Consider the following 6,139-nt stretch of genomic DNA (forward strand, 5'->3'; position numbering starts at 1 on the left):
AAAGAAAAAAAAAAAAAAAAAAAAAAAAAAAAAAACAAGGAAAAAGAATTTTTTTAAAAATGAAGAAAATCTAAGAGAGATAACTAACAACCTTAAGCATACAAATATCTGAATAATGGGTATTTCTGAAGGGGAGGAGAATGGAAAAGGCATTGAGAACATATTCAAAAATAATAATAGAGGAAACTTCCCAGATATAGCAAGAAACATGGGCCTTCGGATTCAGGAGGCTGAATGATCCCCAAAAAGATTCAATCCAAAAAAAATTCTCTCCAAGTCATATTATAGTCAAACTGGCAAAACTCAAAGACAAAGAAAAAGTCCTAAAAACAGCAAGAGAAAAGTGTGAAGTCACCTATGAGGAAGTCCCCATCAGAGTAACGAGAGACTTCTCAACAGAAACTCTACAGGCCAGAAGAGAATGGAATATATGCATCCAACATTGGAGCATCCAGATATATAAAGCAAACACTATTAGACCTAAGAAAAGAGATAGACCCCAATACAACTAAATTCTACCAAACCTTTAAAGAGGAATTAATACCAGTTATGTTGAAGCTATTCCAAAAAAAACTGAAACAGATGTCATTCTCCTAAACTCATTCTATGAGGCCAGCATCACCTTGATACCAAAACCAGACAAAGGTACAACAACAACAACAACAACAACAAACCCCATAGGTCAATATCTTTGATTTATGTATAAGCAAAACTCCTCAATAAAATATTAGCAAATAGAATAAGCAAGTCAATGAATGTGGTATGCCACATCAACAAAATCAAAGACAAAAACCACATGATTATCTAAATAGATGCAGAAGCATTTGACAAAATTCAACATCCCTTCATGATAAAGACTCTCAGAAAATTAGGTATAGAAGGAAAGTATCTCAACACAATAAAAGCTATTACAACAAACCTAACACCAATATCATCCCGAATGGGGAAAAACTGAAATATTTCCCTTTAAGAAAATGAACAAGAAAGGATGCCCACTCTCACCAATCCTATGAAACGTAGTATTGGTAATACTAGTCAGAGTGATTGGGCAAGAGAAAGAATTAAAGATCATCCAGATCATAAAAGACAAATTCAACTTGTCCCTGTTTGCAGATGACATGATCCCATATATAGAAAAGCATACTCTACCAAAAAAAAAAAAAAAACTCTTAGAGTTGATAAACAATTTCAGTAAAGTTACAAGATACAAAATCAACACACAAAAATCAGTAGTGTACTTATATTCCAACAGCCAATTAGCAGAAAAAGAAATTAAGAAAAAAATCAAGAAAGCTAAGCATCTACAACAGACACCAAAAAATTAAGTACCTAGGAATCTGTTTAACCAAGCAGGTGAAAGATCTCTACAATGAGAACTACAAATCACTGTTGAAAGAAATTAAAGAGGACACAAAAAGATGGAAAGGCATTCCATGCTCCTGGATTGGAAGAATTAACAATGTGAAAATGCCTATATTACCCAAAGTGATTTACAGATTCAGTGCAATCCCCATCAAAATACAAATGACATTCTTCACAGAAATAGAAAAAAAAAAATCCTAACATTCATATGGAACAACAAAAGACCCTAAATAGTCAAAGCAAACCTGAGTAAAAAAATAAAGCTGGAGGCATAATACTACCTGACTTCAAATTATACTACAAAGCTATAGTAACCAAAACAGCATGGTATGGGCATAAAAACAGACACTCAGACAAATGCAATAGAATAGAGAACCCAGAAATCAACCCACAAACTTACAGCCAACTGATCTTTGACAAAGCACCAAGAACATACATTGGGGAAAAGACTGCCTCTTCAATAAATGGTTCTGGGAAAACTGGTCATCCATAGGTAGAATAATGAAACTAGACCTACCTGTACCTCTTGTCATATACCAAATCAACTCAAAATGGATAAAAGACTTAAATATGAGACCTGTAACTTTAAAATTGCTAGAAGAAAACATAGGGGAAACACTTCAGGAACTGTGACTGGGCAAAGACTAAGAATATGACTCCCAAAACACAGGCAACAAAAGGAAAAAATAAACAAATGTGATCATATCAAACTAAAAAGCTTCTGCACAGCAGAAGAAAAATGAGAACCTATAAATTGGGTGAAAATATTTACAAACTATGTATGTGATAAAGCATTAATATCCAGAATACACAAAGAACACAAACAACTTAGAAAACAAATAACCCAATTAAAGAGTGGGAAAAAGAGCTGAACAAGCTTTTCCTAAAGGAAGATATACAAATGGCCAACAGACACATGAAAAAATGCTCAATATCCCTCAGCATCAGAGACATGCAAATGAAAACCACATTGAGATATCATCTCACCTCAGTTAGACCGGCTATTATCAAAAAGAAACAAAGTAACAAATGCTAGTGAGGATGGGCGGAACTCCCCTACACTGTTGGTGGGACTGTAAGTTGCTCCAGCCGTTATGGAAATTGGTATGGAGTTTCCTCAAACAACTGCACATAGAACTGCCATATGATCTACCAATACTTCTGCTGGGTATATACCCAAAGGAATGGAAATCATCATGTTGAAGAGATACCAGCACCTCCATGTTTACCGCAGCTCTATTTAGAATAGCCAAGAGTTGGAACCAACGTAAATGTCCATTGTTGATGACTGGATAAGGAAAATGTGGTCTATATACACAAGGAGTACTACACTGACATGAAAAAGAATGAAATCTGCCATTCTCACAACATGGATGAACTTAGAGAAAAACATGTTAAGTGAAATAAGCCAGGCACAGAAAGAGAAATAGTGCATGTCCTCATTCATAAGTGGGAACAAGAAAATAAACAAATAATTTTTTTTTTTTTTTAAAAAGAAAGATACAATGATCACAACAATATGTTGAACTTTCAAAAGGAGAGAACAGAACTCAGGATACCAGAGATGGGAAAGGGGGAGGGGATAAAGGGGTCAGGGAAGAACTGGTAAAGGACCATGAAAAACAATTACATTGTATAATGCTGAATATACTACTTATCCTAATTTGAGCATCCCATATTTCACACAGGTATTGATATTCCACTCTGTATCCCACAGATATGTACAATCAACTATGTTACAATAAAAAATAAATAAAAGTTAAAAAAATTTTTTAAAAAGAAAATCTAATCATCTTCACCATTCCTAACTTCAAATATTCTGTCTGCCTTCTAAGGAACCTCTATTAAAATCTGTGAATGAGCAGTGACCATAGTCAGTTCACCGCTTGGGAGACTGTCTTCTACTAAAATGTGAGTATATGTTATATTATAAAATATTAAGTATCACAGAGTTAGGATATGAGTTTCCCATTTACATTTTTTTTAATAGTTGCATTTTCAAAAGTACATTAAAAAAAACCAAGAAAATGAAATTTAATAGGATATTGTTTTACAATCTTGGCTCAGCATGCATTTTTTACATGTAATGGGAAACCGAATTCCTGCTTTGGGTAATGGTAAAAGTAGGTGGCATATACATAAACCCACATGTGGCAAAGCCAAACTGGGGTAGTGGGAAATGAAAGCTTCTGGTGCCATCCCCACTGATGCACTCTGGTCAGATTGGGCTACAGATACGCCTGCTGGAGATAGCCTTTGTCATGAGGACAGAAAAGAGCAATAACCAGGCCCTATGCCAACAAACAATCTAACCTGGAAGAAGAAACACACCAGGAAACCCAGCCTCTCATTGCATTCACTATAATGACTTTGAATCACCAATGCACAATTTAGAAAATCATGCTTTTTCAGAATTTAATGAAAACTACGTACATTCTGCACCAGTATACTTGGTGAGTTACACATAGTATAAATTATGAGTTGGCTTAAAGAACAATATGTATTTCAAAGCCTTTTCCACATTTTGTATGGGATTTTAAAAAATTCATAAATTATACATGGCAATCACTCTATTTACATAACCAGCACTAAATCTTATATGCCTATTCTCATCATGGAGAAAAATAAAGTTGTTTTGAGCAAATATGGATCCTATCCTACCCAAACTCCTAGATGTACATACCACAACCCACTGCAGAGTGGCAATGATATTGACAGAAAAGGATACAATTTGAGCAGTTTTATTACACCTTCCCCTTTAGAGTGAATTTTAAACAGAAACAATTAACTGGAGTGTTTGGTCCCAATGGTTACATGTATAATACAATTTTCGTTTCTAAAAAATAAATTTTTGTCCTTAGGAGACAAAATTCATGTTATTATCTAGAGCCTAGTGGGTCTCTATCCAGACCAAAAACCCAAATCTAATTATAAATTATATGAAAATAATGAATATATTTTTACACAAATATATGTGCATATAAGTGTATCATATACACTCAAAAGAAAAAAAAAACAACATTGAGAAAAAGAAAGAATATATACAATATATGTATACTTATTATTAGGAGGTTTTTCTCCCCCAAATGCCTATCAAAACAATATCTATAAAATATGGTGAATCACATACCTGGTCATGTCAGCTGGACCTGCACTTCACCTATCATACTCAATGTACTACACTGAAAATAAACACATTCTTGGTATGTGAGAGCATATGTGGTTTGTACATTTTATTAGTCACATTCGGATCTTAGAAAAGAGCAATGCCTTAAAATAAATTTCATTAGTAAATAGTATTCTTTCTCTCTGTTGCTCTCTCTCTCTCTCTTACACACACACACACAATTTTAGCATCACACAGAACTCAGCTTTTTTAACATCTAACTCCAATTTATCTAGATGTACTCATTAAAATTAATAAAAAATAAAGTGCTATCATACTGCTCAACAGAGCATGTTTCACAGATGCATAACTGCATGAGTGTGGCTAGAAAAACAATACATCCAAAGAATTTCTTTTCAGGCTACACATGGTAAGGTTAAAATATCCTTACCATGTGAAATTAGCAAAGCCCTATCAAGTAACTTTTCAGTCAAGGTGACTAAGAACACAAACTAGCAAATGATTTTATCTGATTATATTATTCAAAAAATAAGAATAAAAAATGGCAACCATAAATGCTACAGTAGTTAATGTTAAAAGGTAACATTATTTTAAAACTTAACAAAAAGCTACTGTAATCAAAGCAGTATGACACTGGTATAAGACTTATAACACAGAACTGATAGTCCACAAATAAGCCTAATATTTATTGTCAATTGACCACTGAAGACAAATAATGCTGAAACTGGATATCCATATGCAACAGAATGCAGTTGGATGTCTACTAAATGTGAAAATTAACTTAAAAAAATCAAAGACTTTAATGTAAAACTTAAAATTATAAAATTCTTGGAAACACAGGTGTAAATATCTGTGATTCTGAATTAGGCAATAGTTTCCTAGATATGAAACCACAAGAGAAAGAAACCAAAGAAAAATTAGATACATTTGATTTCATCAAAATTAAACAATTTTCTTCTTCAAAGGACACAATCAAGAAAATGAACAGACAATGCACAGAACACAGGAAAATATTTGAAAGTCATATACCAATAAAGGTCTAATATCCAGAATATATAAAGAATGATTACAATTCATAAGAAAACAATAGCTCAATTAAAAATGGTCAGAGGATTTAAATAGACATTTCTCCAAAGAAGATATACAATGTCCACCAAGTACATGAAAAGATGCTTAACATCATTAGTCAGTCAGAAAATGCAAATCAAAACCACGATGAAATAACACATCACGCCACTAGGATGGCTATAATCACAAAGATAAAAAATAGCAAATGTTAGCAAAGGATGTGGAGAAACTGGAATCTTCATGTTGCTGGAGGGAAAGTGAAATGGTGTAGTAGCTTTAGAAAATAGTTTGACAGTTGTTCAAAAAATTAAACAGAGAGTAACCATGTAACCAAACAATTCCATTCCTGGGTATATACCCAAAAGAAAAAAAAAAAAAGCCAAAAACATGTACACTAATGCACTAATGTTAGGGTTAGGGTTAGAATTAAGATTATTCATAATAGACAAAAAGTGGAAACACTCAAATGCCCATCCATTGATGAAGGGATAAATAAAATAGGTAGTATTTAGCTGTAAAAATAAATGAAATCCCAATAAATGCTACAACATAGAGGACCCTTGAAAACAGTACGCAAAGGAA

Source organism: Galeopterus variegatus, unplaced genomic scaffold, assembly GCF_000696425.1.
Source record: "Galeopterus variegatus unplaced genomic scaffold, G_variegatus-3.0.2 Scaffold1021, whole genome shotgun sequence".
NCBI classification, from domain to species: Eukaryota; Metazoa; Chordata; class Mammalia; order Dermoptera; family Cynocephalidae; genus Galeopterus; species Galeopterus variegatus.